The following is a 22,448-nucleotide window of genomic DNA, read 5'->3' as shown; positions in this document are numbered from 1 at the left end:
GAGAGAACAAAAGCCATCATTGTAGGTTTCCTCCAGCCTAATTGATAAAGCCCTCTCTATTATGGGTCAGGGTCCACTCTCACTAGCATTTAGGTGCTATTTTCCTTTTACTGTTTCCTTCATCTACATCTTTCTCCAGGAGACTCCTAGAGAGGAATGCTGTGATCGTGGGCAGAATACGGCTATTCCAGGGTGCCTTGTCCAAAGACCATCCACGAGTGCCTGATATGCATGGAGAGCCTACAAGGCCAAGTCATAGGGTCCTGTCCTGATAGTCTTTTCAGGGCTCTACCCTAAAGGAGCTCCCTTGCCATGTGCTCGTAGCTGACACGCACTTTCCCAGATTGCCCTGCTTCTCAAATCTCCTATTTTCATCCTTGATCTACTTTTTAGCCTACCTTGGCAACCTACAATACCCTCTGTTTAAAAAAAAAAAATAACAAAAAAAATACCCTAGTGGCTTTCTCTAGTCCTTGGAATGAAATCTAATCTCCTTACCATAGCCTACATGGTAGGCTGCATTGTTGATCTCAACTCCTGCTGTTCCTCTTGTGGAAGGATTATGCATCCCCAACCCCCGACGACATCACTTTTAACCATGTAACTTTCTTGGGCCAATAGAAGTGGCACATCCACTTCCATGCAGAAGCTGGAAGGCCATCACACCTCCACCTTCTCTTTTCCCTCTGCTAGGAAACGGGCAGTGTCCCAGGTAGGAGCTGTCATATCTGCCTGGGTCCTCGAGTGAAGAAAATTTGCAGCCAATCCACAGTGGACATATAGTGTGAGTGATAAGTCAACTTCTCTATTATATACTATTGGGATTTGAGGGTGATCTGTTACCATGCAGATTAGTCTCATCTGACCGACACATTCATTCTACGGTGCGATCTGACCCCCGACCACTTCTCCAAACTCGTGCCTTACCTTCCATTCCCTCACCCACTACATTCCAAACACCGTGGCCTTCTTTCTCTTCCTTGAACATGCCATGTTTGTTCTCACCTCAAAGCCTTTGCATGTGCTGTTCCCTCTGCCTGGACTGCTTTTCCTCCAAGGTCTTCACACAGCTGGCCCTTCTTCATTATTCAGATCTTGGTTCAAATACTAACCTCTTAAGAAATGCCTGCCCTGAACCCCATCTGATGTACCCCCCCTCCAGGCATTCTTTGTCACGTTACCCTGTCTTATTTTGCATCTGCCCACTAGTTTCTTACTTGTTTTCCCTCCTTGGGAACGAACGCTCCATGAAAATAGAGATCTTGCCTGTCACAATCACTGCTGTATCCCCAGACACTGGAAGGCCACCTGACACATAAAAGACACTTGTAAGTATCTGTGTCATGAAAAATACACGTCTCTCCTCTCCTAAACTTTAAACCCATTTTCAACTGCCAACTGCACACCTCTTCCCTGAGTTCCTGACTCAACAGACCCAAAGCAGGATTCATGATGCTGTCCCCTCTTCACACACTCCAATCTCCTCCTCATCCTAGTTCCCAATTAATGACCCCATCGTTCACCCTGCCGCCAAATTACACACCTCGGGTGCTTTCCCGCCCCTCCCCCTCACTCCCTTTCCCCACCCCCCCAACTCCCAATCAGTCACCAGGCTGACTCTCTTTTTTCAACCTCTCTCTCATCCACTTCATCCTCATTCTGACGCACCTGCCCTCACTCGGGCCCTCATCATCCGTTGCCTGGATTATCACAGTCTCTGCAGAACAGGGTTCCCTGTTTCCAATTCTCCCCCCTCCCATCTGTGCCGCACACTGCCACCAGAATTATCTTTCTAAAATCTGATAATGTCACTCCCCTGTTTAGAAGGATTTAAAAGGAGCTCCGGGAGAAAGTTTAACCCCTTAGAGGCCATGAGATACCTCTGCGTTCTGGCACCTGCCAACTTCCCAGTGTGTCTGCCACCCACGGCCGGAGCCCTCACCCCATCCGGCCACGCTGACCAGGGCAGCAGATCCCATGTACGTTTGCGCTCACCGCTCCCCTGGGATGCCCTTCCCTCCTTTGCCCCTTGCCTCCCCAAACACACATACGCACGAACACACACGTGTGCACACACTCCCATCAGCGCCCCCCTACTGAGAGCCATCCCTCTCGGTTATCATCACTCCCTCCCTTCACTCCCCCCCCCCGTGTAGCCCCTCCCAACTCCTCCGTACCCTCCTCCCGAAAACAAGAAAATAGCTCTCATGATGAGCTGGATGCGAACCTCTCTTGTAAGATCACGTGGCACCGTGTGCGCTTCCGGAACAGGTGTGTGAGTTGCTCCAGGGCTGAACAAGCAGCCTTTCTTGTTTGACTCCCCAGTGCTTCACACTCCTGACAGACACATAGCACGTGCTCAGTAAATCTTGTTCCGGTGACTAGACGGATGCATAGAGAGAGAATGATAGATGGACTAATTACACTACGGAGCACTCGTCTGCGTGACATGACCAGGAAGAGAACGCAAATGACAGTTGAGTCAACTCTTCGTGTCAGTTCTGTCCTGAGAAAGCTATCCCACAAAATGGATACTTGCTTAGTATAACAGGAAGAGGGCCCCAGGTTTTAGGAGCCCTCAGCTCCCGGCCTCACCAGCATGCTGACCGTCTGTGGCTCTTAAGCTCTCTGTCCTGGGTGTCCTCGTTTACGGCTGCTATAGCTTTCTCCCACGTGTGGATTGCAAGAAAGGGCTTTCCTAACGTTGCTCCCGTTTTACAGATTCTAAAAGGGGAATACAGTGATGTCCCCAAACCGCACAATTGGAAAGCAGCAAAGTTAGAACTTGAACTACGGGTCTCTGTAAGCTGTGTGTCCTCCTCACCCACCTGGGCCACCTTCTCCTCCAAGAACACCAGTAAGTGGATTATCTCTCTTGCCATCACCTCTAAGAAGCCTTAATGCCAATACTTTCTTCCCTGAGGCTGTCTTGAATTACTTTCCCCACCTAACCTCTCACTGCCCCAAGCGCCTATTAGGGTCCAGCCTCTGGGGAGTGGCCCAGGACCCCTGGCTCCTCACCCAGGAAACGGAGGCTCCCCTCCGACGGAGAGCAGCAAGATCCTCAGCACGGCCGCTCAGAAGTCAGGCTGTCATTTCAGAAGATTCAGGTTCCAACTTAATACTATTTGAGGCTCAAAATAACCCCTCCAGTCTTCCTGCTTATTTCTAAATGCAGTTCTTAACAGTAATGATGGCACCTGTGGGGGAGGAAAAAGAAGGGATTTAGGCTGAGAGTTGGTTTCATGTCACCTAAAAGGATTATCTTATACCATCAGAAAGATAATTCCCCTCCTACTGGGGGAGGACGGATTAGGTCTCTACTTGAGATGGTACTTTATGAAAAGATTACTTAAAGATTATAGGACAAAATGGATACATTTGACAACATCTGCTAGGGCTGGGTTTTTTGGCCGAGAAACCATTGTTATTTATGCAATTAATAGATTGCGTGCATTGATCGATGCTCATCTCGAGGCTGTCAACTAGGAGTGTCTACACAATCCTCTGGTGGAGTTTCCTTCCCCACCCCCACCCCCCGATTTTTGACGAAGAATGACACAAAATGACACTGCCTCCATGAAGTCATCCCTGGTCTCTCCACTTAGAAGTGGACACTCTTGGGGCACCTGGTTGGTCAGGTGGTTGAGCGCCGACTCTTGATTTCAGCTCAGGTCACGATCCCAGGGTCATGGGATCAAGCCCCATGTCCCCTTGGGATTTTCTCTCTCTCTCTCTCTCTCTCTCTCTGTGTGTCTCTCTCCCCATCTCTGAAGGTGTTATCACCATGCTGTTTTGTGTGGGAACTCCACTTGCCTGTGCCTTCTCCTCCTGGACCTGAAGCTTCTTACACACATCATTACTCGGGGCCCATAAGGCTGTGCATACACCAGACAGTGAAAAATGTAAAGGCTCCTCTGTGCCCCCCAGGTCTCAGGTATCCCCCCAGGCGGCATAGGGAAGGAAGGTCTTGGAGGCTGGCAGGGTCAGGAGGGCACTGGTGTTGCTGGGGTGGGGCTCTGCCAATCTGAATCCTGCCAATGGCTACGCAGTCTTTCAGCCCCTCCCCTGTCACTGCCCTCCAGCCCACGCCAAACTAATGCCAGCCCTAACCCGCATGCCTCAAACTCTTCCCTGCATGAAACAGTTTCTTCAGCCTGGACTGCCCTTCCCTTAGTCCTTCTCCATCCCATGAATTCCTCCTCTGCTCCTTTAGACTCAGCACAGATTGCAGGTCCCCTGTGAAGCCTTCCCTGATGCCTCTAATAGATTCAGGGCATCCTTGTTTTCCTAGTATATGTTATCTGAGACCTAGAAATGCAAAAATCACCATATCTGAAAACATTCACTAATAAACGGCTACTCATAATAACTACTACTTAACAACTATTTACTGAGAGCCCATTACGTGCCAGGAACTGATCCCCACACTTGGAATACAGCAGTGAAGGAAACAAATACCCCCACCCTTGTGGGCTCACACTCCCACAAGGGGCAGAGGGACAGGATATCCATGCAAAATAAACACAATCACAAGTAAACTAAGTAACATGTTAGAGGTTGATAAGTGTGTGCAAAAAGGAAAAAGAAGAGAAGGATAAAGGGGATGGAGAGAGTTGAAGGAGGCAGGAGAGAGGCTAGGGCAGGGCTGAATGGGGTTTTCTGGACAGGCCATCTTCAAAAACTCAGAGAAGGTGGGCACCTGTGTGGCTCAGTCAGTTAAGTGTCCGACTTCAGCTCAGGTCATGGTTTTGCGGTTTGTGAGTTCGAGCCTCATGTCGGGCTCTGTGCTGACAGCTCACAGGCTGGATGGAACCTGCTTCGGATTCTGTGTCTCCCTTCCTCTCTGCCCTTCCCCTGCTCGCTCTCTCTCTCTCTCTCTCTCTCTCTCAAAAATAAATAAACATTAAAATTTAAAAAAAAAAGAACTCAGAGAAGGAAAGAGGGAAGCAGCAGAGGACAGCACACTACAAGGAGTGTCCAATAAGCAGCTAGAAACGAAGCCAAAGTGGAAACCACGTGCAGAGCCAGGTCGAGGAGGAAGGAGAGATCGTCCCCGTCTAACACTGCCACCATGGAAACAGAATGGACACTAGGAGTCACTGATTCAGCAACACAGAGGGCATAGGAGGGCTTTGCAAGAGCAGGTTTGGTGGGGGGACGGGAGTGAGAGCTGACCGAAGTGAACTTGACAGAGAGTGGGGAAATGAGAATTTGGAGACAGTGGGTGTAGACAACTTTTGAGGTTGCTGCAAAAGGGAGCAAAGCAAAGGGACACGAACTGGAGAGGAAAGGCATGCCAATGAAAATAATCTAATAGAATGCAAAGCGCCGATGCCACAGGACAAGGGGGACTTTTGCTAGAGCAGAGGAGGCTGACAGAACACGTGCACGTGTGCACAGGCCATGGAGAGTCCTCACTCCCCATGGAACCGTAGCTCCGTCCATATTCACCATGTTAGGGACTTGGTTCATTCATTCATTCATTCATTCATTCCCCTCTACCTGCCTGGTCGGGTGCTAGGCACTAGGGAGGCACCGCACAGACAGGGGCAATGGTCTCTGCTCTCCTGTAGGTTACCTGCTAGCGGGGGATGCTTGGATGCAAAAGACAAGGACATTTAGTATCTCCTATAATAAAAGTCCCGATAAATGTTCACATTATGTCGTTATTATAGCTTCAATCAAAATGTATCACCATTCTCTGTCCCCTCCACTGACAGCAGTTTTCTTTAAAGGCGTAATATTTATCACTCCAGCACCTAACACTGTTTCCGACACAGGCAAGGAACTTGTGAAATGCTTGTTGAATGAATACGTGAAAAACCTGAGAGATGAGGGGAAATCCTCTTTTAAAACTCCTCCGTTGGGGCGCCTGGGTGGCTTGGTCGGTTGACCGGCCGTCTTCGGCTCAGGTCATGATCTCACAGTCCGTGAGTTCGAGCCCCGCGTCGGGCTCTGTGCTGACAGCTCAGAGACTGGAGCCTGCTTTGGATTCTGTGTCTCCCTCTCTCTCTGACCCTCCCTCGTTCATGCCCTGTCTCTGTCTCAAAAATAAATAAACATTAAAAAAAAAATTAAAACAAAAACAAAAACAAAATTCCTCAGTAACAGTCACCTATGTGAGATACTAAGCTACACTTCTCAAAAACAAAACATCCCTGTGACATCTAACACCTCTGTGCAAGCAGTTCCTCACGCTGAAGTATGGAGCAGTTTCCTTGGACACTTTTGACAACCAGCTAAGATGGACTGTCCCTTATCAATTGGATTTTTCCATGGAGTGGGATGAAGTGGAGAGCTGGGAGGGACAACCTGGAAACTGAGGCACCACCAGGTAACAGAAGACTAGACGTCCCGGTCCAGTGGTTGGTCCTGCTTCAGCATGACGACATCAAATACCACTGGAGGGGGCGTGGGCGGTGGCGCACGAAGGGCGTTCAGAGAGAGAAGAGAGTTTGAGGACACTTAGAATCCCCTTGGCTGATAGTCCTAAGCTGCATCCCAAACCATCTCCAGGTGGCAGGAAACAAAGCTTCTAATTCTAAATTGGTGTTTCTGATTGTTTTAATTAGTAGGCCGTCTATGTCTGATTAATTTTTTTGCCCTTCCCGGCTTCCCATCCGCATATATATTTGGCATCATGCAAAAGCTGCTGGCCTTTAAGTGATGTGCTCTGTGTGCCTGGAGATGGGCCATCAAGGAAGAACAAGCAAGATAGCGATTTTTTGAAGAAGTGATGGGGAAGCTGGGGCTTGATCTTATTTCTGACCAATTTCCTGCTTTCTCTTTAAAAATACGAGTTCTGGATCATTGCAAGTTAGGTGGACTCATTTTTAAATTGTACCTTCTGTGACTGTAAGGAGAATTAACTTATAAACCGAAATCTCATCATGACACGAGTTTCAATATGAGATCCTGTCATCCTGGATCCATCCGACCAGGGACTTAACTGCTGAGGCCACCAAGGGAGCTCATTACTGAGACTTCCACTCTTTGTGGTCACACGGTTTGGATACCAGGGAGGGTCCCTTCAAGCTGATGAGGTACAGTGCATTGTGCAGACGGCTGGCCTCTAAAAAAGACCCACCTCGTGGCTGGTGGAGGCCAGCCTCCACCATTACTACTCTGTGACTTTCAGCCCATACTTAACTCTCAGAGTGTGGGGCTTTTTCTTGATTTTTTTTAATTGAGCAAAATACACATAATATTTATTAATTTAACCAATCATAAGTGGATAATTCAGTGGCATTCCATGCATGCACAATGTTGTATAGCCAACACCATTACCTATACCCAAAACATTTGCATCACGAACAAAACCTTTGTGCCCGTGAAACAGTAACTCTCCCTTCCTCTCTCCCCAGTCCCTGGTAACATCTATTTAATTTCCTGTCTCTGTGAATTTGCCTACGCTAGGTACCTCATATAAATAGAATCGTACAATATTTGTCCTTCTATGTCTGGACTGTTTCACTTAGCATAATGTCTTTCCAAGTCCATCCATGTTGTAGCATGTATTACGATTTTATTGCTTTTTATGGCTGAATGTTATTCCATTATGTGTGTATGCCTCACTCTGTTTATCCATTCATCTGTTGATGGACACATGGACTGTTTCCACGTTTTGGCTGCTACGAATATGGGCGTACAAGGATCTGTGTGAGTCCCTGCTTTCAATTCCTTTGGAGACATACCTAGAGGTGGAAATACTGAATCATACAGTAGTTGTAGTGACCTTTTGAGAAAGTGCCAGAACATTTCGCAAAGTGGCTGCACAATTTGATACCCCACCACCGATGCATAAGGGATCCAATTTACCCCACATTCTCACCAACACTTGTTATTTGCTGCTGTAGCTGCTGCTGTTTTTACAGCCGGCCCAGTGGGTGCGAGCGGGATCTCGCTGTGGTTTTGATTTGCGGTTCCCTGATGACTAATGATATTGGGCATCTTTGCAAAGCCCTGGATTTCATCTACAAAACAATAACAAATATCTGTGCTGCTTACTTCAGGATTTGGGGACAGCGGCACACGACACCAGGGAGGTGAGTGCACTTTGCAACACTCAATGCAAGTTACTAATAAGATGACGCTGCCACACGAGGCACTGATGTGTGACTTTTCCTCGAGGTTTGGGTACTTTGGAACAAAAGCAGAACTGTGCAGTGCATGAGGGCAGTAAGAGAGGACAGGTGTCTCGTTCTCACTGGGCAGCCCGAGCCACTCCCACATCCTCAACTGCTGAAGGCTAAGTTCTGATAACACCCTCTTGCACGTGTTCCCAGATGTTTACAGGGGCTCCCGGCCTGAATGTCAACCCTCTCCCTTAGCTGCTGTTCTGGTGCTACGGAATGGAATAAGGTCTGAGAAAGATTTTGAAATTTTTTTCCAGGCACATTTATGTGTGGATTTGACCTTGCAGTTTTACATATCTTATACCACCAATACCAACCCGACACTGTGACCATGTGACCTGAGACGACTTTTATATTCTGGCTTGTGAGGTCATACAAACACCAATGATTCAAATGTCACTGGCTAGAGCTTAATCAGAAGCTCAGAACACCATCAGATGCCCCTAGGCAAAGTGTTTCTAGAAATTCAGGCCCACAAGAATCATCCCACCGGGCATCCCATGCCCCAGAGCCCTCATGGGGCTCTGACTGAAGTCAAAAATGGGGAGAATGTCTCTCTCCTCCACTCTGGATACCTGGGGAAGTGCCCCGACCTCACACACCCCTTGGAAAGAATGACCCCGAGGACTTCCGTCCACACCACAGGCTGCAGACCCCAGTCTGTGAGTCAGGAGGAGCAGACCCCAAGCTGTCTGTCTATACTCCATCTCCCTCCTTCTCTGGCTTCTCACCCCATGCCCATTCTCCTGTCCCTGGTGTGGCTCCTGCCTCACCTCCATTCTGTACGGACCAGTCAGGGATAGCACAGTGCAGTACAGAAGCCAAGGTCACGTGTTCTGGAGTCAAGACAACCAGGGTTTCAGTGAAATTGCACTGTTAGCACACTGCAGCCTTGGCCTTGGGGCTTACCTCCATAAGCCTCTGTTTCCCCAGACGCTAACCAGCAACAAGGAGACCTTCTTTCACAGTTGGTATGAGAATTAAGGGTTTAGGGTAGCAGCCGGCACGTGGCGTGGCTCGGTCAACGTTAAGTAACTTTATTTTTATATATATTTTTTCTTGCAGTTGCTCCGTGACTAAATCCAACCAATTCTCACCCCTCCGCCATTAATATCTCGGACTAAGTCCCCACCATCTCTTGCCGGATTGCTCTAAGAGCCTGCTTACGTTTGCTCCTGCTTCCCCACGGTGAGCTTGCACACAGCAGATGGAATGCACCTTTCCAAATTGAGTCAGGTTACGTGCACCCCCCACATAAAAATCCCGTCACCTTAGGATAAAGCCAACCCGCCCTCTCTGTCCCTGCCTATTCCTCCTCCCTCCCCTCCCCACCCTCTGCCCAGCCTCCGAGGCCACCTTGCTTTTCCCAGGCCCACTGTCTTGTGGCCTATTCCTTGCTGTTCCCGCTGCTGGGACTGGTCCCCCATGTCCCTTCAGTCTCCGCTCGAATGTTCCACTTTGTCCTTCCTCGTCCACCTTATCTACACTACGTGCCCCTCCCCCAGGGGCACTCTCCGTTCCCTTGCCCTGCTTTAAGTTCTTCATTGTACTGGTTACGGTCTGAATGTTTGTCTCCCCAACAGACTCTTAACGCTGAAATCCCAATGCCCAATGTGACAGTATCAGAAAGTGGGGCCTTTGGGGGGCTGCTTGGTCATGAGGATGGAACCCTCACAGATGGAATTAGTGTTCTTCCAAGAGGACCCCCAAGAGTCCCTCATGCTTTCCGTCACGTGAGGACGCAGCAAGAAGTCAGCAGTCCACAACCCAGAAGAAGGCCTTCGCCAGAACCCTACCACGCTGGTACCGTGATCTTGGACGTGCAGCCTCTTGAACCGTGAGAAACACGTTTCTGTTGTTTATATGCCATCCAGTCTATGGCATTTTGTTATGGCAGCTCGAACAGACTAAGAAAGTACTTATCGCTATATAAAATCATACCAACTGTGCATTTAATGTATAGTATTTATTTTGTGCGATATCAATTTAACGCATAGACTAACACCCTCCTAACGGTTCCTGTGTCTTTATGGTGCTTTATTCATCTGAAGAGCATTTATCACCATCCATGTGTTACTCATTTCTGCCTTTTTCTTACTTACAGTCTGTCTCATTAGAACGCAGTCTCCCTAAGGGCAGGACTCTTGCCCAGTGCCTATCCGTGCTCAGTATGGAGCAGGCCTTCAGTAAATATGTGTTGAATTAGTGAAGAAACTTGCACCCACTTCCTGTCTCCTTTCTAAAACACAAGTTGCCTCTCTGGATCCATACCCCTATCCTCCACATCCCAGTTCTCCCCGTGTGGGAGGCTGGCTCATCGCTGGTTCGGAAGGCCTCTCTAATCTCTGGGCACCAGCAATGCAGATTTATTTCAAGTCGACACAGGCCATGTTGGAGCAGCTGGTGAGAAAATTCACCGCTTGTTCAGTGCTCTGGGTTCATGGTCATCAGACACAGGGCCAGCTGTGTGGACACACAGTGTCTCAGAGGGGTCTTTGAGGAGATGGCAGCCACAGGCCAGCATCCCTTCCCTGGCGTCAAGGTTGCAGACTGCTGTAAAAAGAGTGGAGCCTTGACAAAATGGCCTGGTACCTCTCTGGGCTCAAGAGCAGCGTGCCCAGGGGCCCCTCCGCCCTGCGCCTGTGCACAGACTTGCGGGAGGTTCTCTTCAAGTGCCCGGGGAATGTGGCCTTCACTCCTGGCCCATTCTTTTCCATTCATCTTTTCCATTTTGAGCTACTAACACAACACGCTCTCAGCCAGAATACACAAATTGCTACCTCTGCGTGTGCGTGTGGGTGGTAAAATATACATAAGGTTTATCACGTTAGCCATTTTAAGTGTACAGGTAAGTGGCATTAAGTACATTTGAGAACTTGATCCTTCGGCCTCATTTGGCTCAGGTATAACACCTTCCTTATTGACACAAGTTTGCCTTCCCCTGAGGGTCCTTCTTCCACCCTGGTCACTTCTCCGTCTTCTTTGCAAGCATCTCCTCATTACCTGCCCACCAGATGTTAGCATTTCCCGGGGCTTAGCCTACTGATCTTCTCTACACCCTCTCTTGGATGATTATACACATTCTCGCTGCTCTAAGTACCGTCCGTAATTTGATGGCCCGCAAATTTAGATCTGCAACTCACATCCCTCCTCTTGAGTTCCAGACTCATACACACAACTACCTCCTTGAAATGCCCACTTGGATGCCTCATGGGCATCTCCTAGTTAACAAAGCCAACACTCAATCCTCAATTTGTCCCCCACAAATCTTCATGCTCCTCCAACTCTATAAATGGCACCAATATCCACATAATTGCTTAACTAAGGAAACGAGGCCACCTCCTGAATTATAATCTGTCTCTCTGCCTTCAGTTCAATCCACTACCAAGTCCTGTTGGTTTTGTTTCTCCCTCCAAAGTATTTCTTGACTCCATCCACCTCTCTTCCAGTCGCTTCCAAATACGTGATTCAACCCGTCACCAGCTTTCACCTGGATGGCCTCCTCCCCAGATGTTCTCACTTCTGGTCTTGCACATGCACAACCTATTATCTCTGCAGAAATTAGGTCATGGGACATGCCTCCTCCCTAAAACCTTTAATGGTTTCTCATTATACTGCAAATAAACACAAATGTCTCATCATGGCCAATAAATCCTAAGTGATCTGGGCCTTGCCCAATGCTCTAAGCTCATTCTGTAGCTGTCTCCTCTCCCCCTACACTCCAGCCACTCCAGCCTCCTTTTTCCCTTGAATATACAGGACTCTCCACTTCGTGGACTCTTGCCCAGTGCCTGTCCGTTTCAGTATGGAGCAAGCCTTCAGTAAATACGTATAGAATTAGTGAAGAAGCTTGTACCCACTTCCTGGCTCCTTTCTAAAACACAAGTTGCCTCTCTGGATCCATACCCCTATCTGGGTTTGCATATACTCATCTGTTTCCCGAGAGATACATTCACCTGCTCTCCCCCTGGTTGCCGCTTTCTCCTCCTTCAGAACTCAGTTGCATGCTATGGCTTGAGAGAGGTTTCCCTGACCACCCTCATTAGCTACATCTTCTACCTCTGCATTCTGGTCATTTCTTTGCTGGCATGTATTACAATTTATGTTCAGTTGATCATTTGAATATATTTTTTACACCTCCTTAGTGTCAGACACTAAGCTAGGCCCAGGGGATACAACTGTAAACAAAATCTGATATAGCCCATACTCTAATAGAGCTTTAACTGTAGTAAAGAAGAAATATACTAATTTCTGTAAAAAATCACCACTGTGAGTGTGTAATACAAAGGGCCTTAGCACTACAAAGAAATTTCTACTTCAGAGCATAATTAAGAAGCTAGCCATGGACTATGATGTGGGTAGGCTTCCCCAGAGAAGTGACAGGCTTCAGCCGGCATCTGAAGGATTAGCAGGGGTTAACCAGGCAAGAGGGAGGAGAGTGGCTTTCCAGGCAGAAGGAAGAACTTATGCAAAGATCTTTCAGGAAGATGGAGCAAAATGCTAGGAAGGTCAGGGTGGCAGCTGTGGAGAATGAAGCAGAGAAAGGTGTGTGACATAACTGGGGAGCTAGCCTGGAAACACCACGCTGGGATTCGTACACCCCAGCGAGGAACATGGGTCAATATCAGGAAGCAAAAGGGAGCTGTTCAAGGGTTGTAGGTATGAGGTAGGTTAGAGGTCTGGACTCACATGATGGCATCTGCTTTTACAGAAGATCACTCCAGCTACAATGTGGGAAGCAGCTTGGGGAGGCTGTAGGAGAGCTGAGACACCAGAGGGTAGCTTTCGGGCTGGCTTGGGGAGCCATGATGGTGGCAGGCATCCTGGATGGTGGCAGCAGAGGCAGGGAGAAGAGGACAGACACCGTGGGAGGATATTCAGAAATCAAATCAATAGGGATTGAAGCTGGACTCGATAGACTTGATAGAAAGAGAAGAAAGGTTCAACGAAAACTTGTAGATTTCTGACTTAATGGACTGCACGACCACTCACTGAAATAGGGAACACTGAAAATGAGAAACAGAAAATTAGACATGAACTGGGCAGGGGTTCACAGAGGGAGGTGATCATGAGTTGAGTCTGAGGTAACTTTGGGAAATGCAAATGGAGATAACGTAGGATTGAGAAGCAGTGGTACAGCAGACTTGAGTCAGCAGCCCCGCACAGAGGTGTGAGCTGAAGCTCTAACTTAGGGGTTCACAGATGTATATGCAAGGGACTGAAAATTTGTGCCTCCCCCCCCCCCCCGCCTCCGCCAAAAGTCATATTTGAAATCTTAAATCCCAGTGGGGCCCTTGGGAGGCGATTAGTTCGTAGCATGGAGCCCTCGTGAATACGATTAGTGCCCTCATAATCAAGGTGAACCCCATGGTTTTGAGTCAGAGGAGCTGAGAAGGTGGAGTTTATCTTTAGCTGAGATGAGAGAGTCTGTAGGAGGAGACTGTAGGAGTCTGTAGGAGGAGTTTTGAGTGAAGATCACTAGCTCGGTTCTAGCCTGTTAAGTTGGAGGCGCCTAAGAGAGGTGTCGCGTGGCTATTGAGGTAAGGAGTTCCAAAGAGTCGAGGTGACCTCATCCGATCCCATTGGTTTTAAATACCATCTATTTAAGTGCCATCTATGTGCTGATGGCTCAACATTTTCTGCCTCCAGCCCTGAGAGTAAGGGTGAAAAAGAGAAGAGGTCTGAGCATGAGGCCCTGGGACATCCCCAGGTTTAGAGGGCAGGAAGATGAGCGAAGCCAGCAAGGAGACTGAGAAGGAGAGACCAGAGAGGAGGAGAGCCAGAAGAAAGGGGTTGTCTCAGAAGCCAAGAGAAGAAAACCCTTCAAGATGAGGAGATGGAACCACTGAATTAAGTACAGCTGATAAGTCCAAATAGATGAGAACCAAGGAATATGGTCACTTGAATAGCAGTGTGGACATCACTGTTGACCTTGAAAAGATTTGTTTCCACAGTAACCCCCAGAGGAGAAAGACTGGGGCCAGTGGGTCCAGACAACTTTTCTAGGAGTTTCACCATGAAGCAAAGGAGATGAATGGAGTGGTAGCTGGAAGGGAGAGTGAGGCTCAAAATAGACTGGAGGTTTTTTTTAAATGGAAGAAATAGCAACATATATGCACGCTGATGGGAATGGCTGGCATAATACAGGGGTAAAGTGAATCGTGAATACAAATGAATAATTCAGGACAGAATGGTGGGAACTGCTCTCGCAATGCTCTTGAGTAGGAGAGGGGAAGGGAGCAAGTCCTCAGGTGGAGGGGCCGGTGGAAGGCTGAGGCAGAGCCCTACTTCATCGCTACTGGCAGGAAACAGGACAGCAATGTGGATAGGTGGATCCATATGCGGGTGGGAGCTTTTGCAAGTTCTCTGCCAGTGGTGTTAATTTTCTCAGTAAATTGGGGGAAAAGAGCATCAGTGGAAAGTGAAGAGAGGGATGGAGAGGAGGGGGGCTGAGAAGAGAGAGGGAGACACAAGGGTCGTCTAGGAGAGGGAAGGACAAACAGAGCAGGAGGTACAGGATAATTGCTGGGCAATGTTATGGCTGCACATAAGGTTAGTGATCAAATATTTACCGTGACCTTGAAGATTAGGGGGTTTATTTATTTATTTATTTATTTATAATATGAAATTTATTGTCAAATTGGTTTCCATACAACACCCAGTGCTCGAAGATGAGGGGTTTTAAATTATTGATCTTGAAGGTGGAACAGATTCAGGTGATGCCAGGTTATACTTGCAGACATGAGTGATTGAGATGGAACGAAAGAGGGTATTTGGTATTATGGTTCTGCTCATTGGCTCATCTCCGGGCAGGAACTATGCCCCTCCTTTACCACTCAGTGCCCACTACCCTGAGTACCTGTCTCAAAGGAGGTGCTCAATAAACACTGGATAAAATACAAACATTTTACAAATTACAAAACATTTCCCATATTACATTCTGCTCTCTCCTCCTCCCCACACCCGTTCTTCGTCTTCCACACTGACTCTTAAAGGTTACTTATGAATTCAACGTCACATTTAAAACACATCCATATTGGGGCGCCTGGGTGGCTCAGTCGGTTGAGCGTCTGACTTCTGCTCAGGTCACGATCTCACAGTTTGTGAGTTCAAGCCCCGCAGTGGGCTCTATGCTGACAGCTCAGAGCCTGGAGCCTGCTTCTGCTTCTGTGTCTCCCTCTCTCTCTGCCCCTAACCCACTCGCATTCTGTCTCTGTCTCTCTCAAAAATAAATAAACATTAAAAAAAAATTTTAAACACATCCATATTTATGGATGATTACAGCAGTTTCTTGGAGAAGAAACCCAAGGACCGAGCTTATATGTAAAGTTAGGAAAGAGGCCATTTATTCATACCAGTCACTTATTTTATGATAACACAAAACTTTTTATAGGACCTTCTGGATTAAAGCATGTTGACAACTATCATTACCTCTCATCTTCAGAAAAATCCCAAGAGGCAGGTGCAGGGACGGCATCATCCCCATTTGACAGGCAAGAGAATGGAGGAAAGTGCTTTTCCTGGACACATGGCCAGTTAGGGGCAGAGCAGGAGGAAAATCTGCTCAACCCCCACCCCGGCGCTGCACAGGCTGTTCACCTCGAAAGTTCTCGTGATTTTACTGCTTCATGTGACCCCATTGCCCTTTGAATTTCTGATCTCTTTCGAGTACCTGCCCTCACAATCTCTTTTTCTCCTGTTTCCAGCCTCCCTCCCAGGGATACATCTCAGATTTGGGAATGCGGGTTGGAAAATCCAGATCTCAGGGACACAGCTGAAGACAAATTGGCAGGGTATGTGTCCATACGCCGATTCAGCAGCCCCAAATCCAGTCCGTCACAACTAAGGTTCTTTACAAGGAGTGGAGCTCCTGGGCTTGCACCCTTTGTCGCTTTGCCCCAACACCCCATCCCTACCAAGGGTCTGGGTGGTTGCTGACATCTATTTCTTTCCTGGAATCCCATGCTAAATACTTGTTACCACTTACTGTGTGATCACTGTGTGTGGGTGCTCTGTTAAATACCATGTGTATTAGAACGTTTATTCTTTTACACTGAAAACACTACAAAAAAAGAGGATTCTTGCCCCACTTTCCCACATAAGGAAACTAATGCAGAAGGAGGTCATAACTTGCCAAGGTCCCACAGCAATTCATTGGCAGGGCTGAGACTGGAACTCAAGTCTGAACCCAATGTCCTTGCTTTAACTGCCATTATACCGTCTCTCCATTTCTTGCTGAAGAGCAAGAAACAGAAAGAACCTCAGTTAAATTTTTCATGTTAATTATTGCCTCCTCCCCTACCCTTACTGCAGAGCCAGTTTTCTCTAAGGTGACATCTCACCACAGGCTTGACTGGGGAACAGATCTACATATGAATGGCAGGTCCTGGCTGGAGATAAAGTTAAACGGCTACTTCCTGCCACTAGGGGAAGAGAGAGAGAGAGAGAGAGAGAGAGAGAGAGAGAGAGAGAGAGAGGAAGTTAGGGACCACCACAGTAGTCCAGGTGCTCTGTCCAGGACCCTGGTGAGGGAGGTGGGGCACTGGGAGGGATGGACACTCCCACCGTCTTTCTCTAATGAGTTCCGCATCGCTGTACTTCCCCAAATGTATAGTATTTGCTACCCATTATAGTACCGTACCTACAGCTTGCCATCCCAGCCGAGACCTTAGTCGTGAGCATTATGACAAAGTATTCTGCTTTCTCCAACTGGTCTTACCCTGACATGGTGTTCTTTTCACAATATGCCACAATCCAAAACTGAACTGCCAAAGAGCGGAGCGCTGACAGAATGAGGAAACAGAGGTAAGCCTCACAGGCTTGCCTGGAGATTCCCTGCGGGGTCCATGAGGCAGTTCTAGGCTCTCCCAGGCACCAAGGCAGGGAGCAAAGGGCTATGGACATCACATTTTGCTTACTGCTCCTCAAGATATACATTTCCGTGGGCAGCAGGGAGGAGATTACATCATCTTCTGAGTAAATACAGACATGTGATTCCTTTTCCTATTAAACTTAAGCCACATGACCTCAAATTGCATTTTACTTCCCACGACTTGCTATATTTCTGAAGATTTCTGCAATAACCCTGGCATTACGCTTATAATGGAGACAGGTATGAAGCTTTCATTTGTTTTGCAGGGACAAGCTGGAAAAAAGATGCCCGAGAAGGTAATGAAGCGGTGGGTGTGCAGTAGGAAAGATGTCGGCTCTAGCAGAAATGCCTCTCCCAGGTTGGAATCCCTCTAGCTGGTGTGTCTAAAAGCCATAAGCACAGATGCCGTGGTAGCAATTTGGATCATTAGTGGGATGTGCTGGGGGACCGCACTATGCTCAAAGCTGGCAGGAAAGATATTGGGCTGGTCTTACGGAGCCGGGAAGAGCAATTCCACTCATCTCAGGCTACTTAGTAAGGAGAGAATTAACCCACACAGGGAGCCCGCCTAGCAATGAGTGAGCCAGTCCTTTTCCTCGCCCTCAAAGCCCTGCTAAGTTGCTTTTCCTTTCAAGGGGAGTGATGGATTTCCAGGCATCACAAGGCAATCTCACTGTACTTAAAGAACATACGTGTTCTCAAAAATTTGCTTTCTGCAAATTAAATTTTCATATACCAAATCCTACTTTCCCATACCTTTTTTTATTATCAAATCAAGTAACATTCTTGAGAGAATACGGTCAACCCACTCTTGGGAATACAACACAAGGCGAAAGGCAGCACATTAAAAAAAAACAAAAAACAAAAAAACAGGAGTATTTTTTAAATAAAACTCTCAAAATAAGTTACATGTGATAAGTTTCTCAAAATAAGTTATAAACTACGAATGTAAGTAGCCAGAAATAGCTGTCTCCTTGGCCAACAGCTTCATGGTCCAAAGGAAAACCCATAACGATAGCCGAGCTAAATAAAAGAGACTATTCTCTAGTCTTTTAGTCTCTAGAACAGTCTTTAAAAAAAAAAAAAAAAGAACCAGGGTGTTTGGATATTAAGCTATTGTCTCTGAGCTTTGTGATAGCGGTGCTTGCAGCTCCAAAAGCCACGTTCCCTGCTTAGCCAGCTGGATTCCCCATAGACTAGGTGATAGGGGCACGTGACCCTCCATGTTTGCCTCACCAGCAGTGCCTCTGAATTCTGGAAGCAGAAGCTTGGTTCCAATTTCCAGATTTCTCCATGCTCCCAGAACGAGCCTCATTGTGCTCCCTTACTTGCAATGATGTGTTGGAACAAGCTTGCTCAAGAGAATTTCAGGGATTTTGTAAGCTAACTTTAAGCAAAATTGCTATTAAAAATTAAATTACAGGGGCACCTGGGTGGCTCAGTCGGTTGAGCGTCCAACTTCGGCTCAGGTCATGATCTCGCTGTCCGTGAGTTCAAGCCCCACGTCGGGCTCTGTGCTGACAGCTCAGAGCCTGGAGCCTCTTTCAGATTCTGTGTCTCCCTCTCTCTGCCCCTCCCCGACTCATGCTCTCTCTCTCTCTCTCTCTCTCTCTCTCTGTCAAAAATAAATAAACATTAAAAAAAATTTTTTTTAATTAAATTACATAAACTCAGTGTATTAGTTAGAGCTGTACTGTCAGAGCTGTGGTAACAAAGCACTCCAAATCAGGTGGCTTAAATAGCAGAAGTTTATTTTCTCACAGTTCTGGAGCCCAGAAGTCCAAGATCAAGGTGTCTTCAGGACTGGTTCTTTCTGAGGCCTATGAAGAAGAATCTGTTCCATGCCTCTCCCCTAGCTGCTGGTGGTTTGTTGGCGATCTTTGGCCTCTGTTGGCTCATGGAAGAATCACTCCTATCTCTGCCCTTATGTTCATGTGGTGTTTTCCCCGTTGTCCTGTATGTCTCCAAACCTCCCTTTAGAAGGACACTAGTCATGTGTCCTAGGGCCCATCCTACTGACCTCGTTTTGACTTGATTACCTCTGTAGAGATCCTGCCTCCAAATAAGGTCACATTCTGAGATCCTGGAGGTAAGAACTCCAACATGACTTTTGGGCGGACATGATTCACTCCATAACCCAGACAAATTACAGAGAGGAAGAACAGACAACGATTGCCAGGGTTACAGAAGGGAAATGAAGGTGTGTCTATTAAGAGGCAGCAAAAGGGAGTTTCTTTGTGATGATGGGACGGTTTTATATCTAGATTGTGGTGGTTGTGGTTATACAAATCTCTCTAGGTGATAAAATGTCCTAAAATTGAACACAAAGACATAAAAAAATGAGTAAATGCAAAAACTGGCCCAGGTCTGTACTCAAACCAATCATATTCTGCCAACGTATTTCCTGGTTTTAATGATGTACAGATGTCACTATTGGGGAAAGGGGGAGGATATCGCAATTGGTACAGGGGTACTGTTTTTGAAACTCCTGTAACTCTATAATTATTTCAAAATGAAAAAGCCTTTTTAAAGAAATAACAGACCCCCCCAAACACACACACACACACACACACACACACACACACACACACAAATAATCCAATTAAAACTGAGCAGAAGACCTGCGTAGACATGTCTCCAAAGCAGACATACAGATGGCCAACAGACACATGAAAAGATGCTCAACATCACTAATCATCAGGGAAATGCAAATCAAAACCACAATGAGATATCCCCTCTACCTGTCAGAATGGCTAGCGTCAAAAAGACAAGAAATAACAAGTGTTAGTGAGAATGTGGAGAAAAATGAATCCTCACGCACTGTTGGTGAGAATGAGAACTGGGGCAGCCGCTGTGGAAAACAGAATGGAGGTTCCACAAAAAAAAAAAAAAAAGAGAGAGAGAGAGAGAGAGAGACTGAAATACCATACGATCCATTAATTCCAGTACTGGGTATTTACCCAAAGAAAACAAAAAACACTAATTCAAAAAGACATACGCACCCCTATGTTTATTTGTCCCAGCATTATTTACATTAGCAAGATATAAAGGCAATCTAAATGTCCATCAAAAGACGATATATATCTTCTTTATCTGTTCACATACACAACGGAGTACTACTCAGCCATAAAAAGAGTGAGCCCATGCCACTTGAGACAACATGGATGGACACAGAGGGTATTCTGCTAATGTGAAATAAGTCAGACAGTGAAGGACAAATATATGATTTCATTTATATGTGGAATCTAAAAAAAAAAAAAAAAACAAAACAAATGAACAAAGCAGAAACAGACCAATAAATACAGACCAAAAAAAAAAAAACCCAAACTGGTGATTGCCAGAGGGGGTAGAGGGATGAGAAAAATGGGTGAAGGGGGAGAGAGAGATACAGGCTTCCAGTCATGGAATGAATATGTCATGAGAATAAAAGGAACAGCATAGGGAATACAGTCAATGATACTGTGACACTATACCGTTGTATAGTGACAGACGGTAGCTACACTTGTGAACGTAGCATAATTTACAGAGTTGCTGAATCACTACATCGTGCACCTGAAACTACTATAACATTGTGTGTTAACTATACTTCAATAAAAAATAAGTAAAATCTTAAAAAAAAACCAACAATGGTAACTGATATCCCAAACTCATTACTTCCTAAATATTTGCATTTTGCTGTCGTCTGTGCTCTGAGGTCCCAGTTCTGCAGATGCCTTCTTCCCGGCTTCCAACTTCTTCCCTTGTTGCCCCCAGCCACAGAGATGACAGCTGTTTCCCACAGTCGTCTATCTCTGTGCTGCCTCAGTGTTCCCTTTTGCCTTCTGCTCCCTAATACCCGCGTTAAGTAAATCCTTATATTAAATTCTCTGTTAATTATGTTTGTTGTTCTGACTGATAAACCAGTCAACACAAATGTTCTCCAAATGATGCAAATGGCTCCTATGATGGTAGAAGATAAAGCATTTTCATTTCCCAAAACTACCAGAGGCCCAGTCTACGTGCCTCTTCTGATTATACTAGGATTTCATTCTGGAAAATTGGCATTCCCAAAGGATGCTGGGAACAGAGCTTGCATGACCTCAAAAGCACCACAGCAATAGCTGTCCCAATAGCCCAGATACATAAGATTATAAAGCAATCGGAGAATACTACTTTGTTTTAAAAATTAATAACGATTTTCTTTCTGATTATAAAGGTAATCCATGCTGCCTTGTACAGTAGAGTATAAAGACACAATACCAACATCCAGAGAGAGATAACCTTTAGTATTTATTTTATGTACTTTCTCCCATAATTCTTGTGATACGTAATATAAACAATTTGTATCTGTCTAAATGTGTAGCTTTTATTTATTTTTATTTTTTTAACGTTTTATTTTTGAGAGAAAGAGCACGAGCAAGGGAGGGGCAGAGAGAGAGGCAGACACAGAACCTGAAGCAGGCTCCAGGCTCTGAGCTATCATCACAGAATCTGATGCAGGGTTTGAACCCACGAACCATGAAATCATGACCTGAGCCAAAGTTGGACGCTTAACCCACTGAGCCACCCAGATGCCCCTATTTTTTTTAATTTGTTTATTTTGAGAGACAGACAGAGAGAGAGAGAGAGGGAGCATGCACGTGTGAGAGGTGGGCTGTGGACCAGAGAGAGAGGGAAAGACAGAATCCCAAGCAGGCTCCATGCTCACAGCTCAGAGCCCAGTGCAAGGCTTGATCTCACTGTGAGATCATGACCTGAACCAAAAGCAAGAGTTAGATGCTTAACCAACTGAGCCACCCAGGAGCCCCTAAATATGGAGCTTTTAAATATGTAAAATGAGATTGGGTTCATTTATAGATACTGCTACATTTTGAAGATAATTATCAACCACTCTTTTTCACTTTGATGAATAAATATAGGCTTTAGGCTTTCAGGGCAAGCTGAGAGAACACGGCTGGAGTTGGCAGACGGACTTATAATTCTCATCCCATGCCCAGCCAGTCTTCAGAATGGGGTTCTCAAGGCAGACCCTTCCCTGGTCAGCTGCACATGGGATGATTTTGCTGCTTTGGACTCTCCGATCCCCAGAGCAGGGGCAGAGCCAACCTCAGAGGGCAGGCCTGGCCCCACCTTCTGCACACACACTGGGAGGCAGGAACAGAGCACCTGCCACCAGGGGGGGCAGACTTCTCCCCAGCATCCAGGTCTGTCCCCTGGGGAGCACTCAAACCCCCCCAAAGGAGGAATTAGGAGCAGTGGAGTCTGACAGCATTTATCTCACCTGCTAAGTAAATCATCCCTTCTCTCCACAGAGAAGCAAAGCGAGTGAGGACAAACAGAGAGAAAAGCTGAATGTATTTTCTTGCCAAAGCTCCCTCTTGGCAACACAAGGTCCAAGGAATAGGAAACCCCTCACAGACAGTATTTGAATCACATTTTTTTCAGGTAGTGCTATACTG

General features: G+C 46.7%; 1 long non-coding RNA gene across 2 annotated transcripts in view; it reads right to left on the bottom strand.

The window, feature by feature from the left end:
- The window catches only part of LOC132675076 (uncharacterized), a 315,734-nt gene that overhangs the window by 1,197 nt on the left and 292,089 nt on the right, over positions 1–22,448 (bottom strand). For both annotated transcript variants that reach the window (XR_014135971.1, XR_013551433.2), the window contains 2 exons: positions 3,022–3,200; positions 2,228–2,381 (listed from right to left, as the gene is read on the bottom strand). This is a non-coding gene — a long non-coding RNA (uncharacterized LOC132675076). The remainder of the gene's footprint in view (positions 1–2,227; positions 2,382–3,021; positions 3,201–22,448) is intronic.

Source organism: Panthera onca, chromosome A2 (genome assembly GCF_046562875.1).
Source record: "Panthera onca isolate mPanOnc1 chromosome A2, mPanOnc1 haplotype 2, whole genome shotgun sequence".
Classification (NCBI taxonomy): domain Eukaryota; kingdom Metazoa; phylum Chordata; class Mammalia; order Carnivora; family Felidae; genus Panthera; species Panthera onca.
This window is presented reverse-complemented; position numbering and strand designations above follow the sequence as displayed.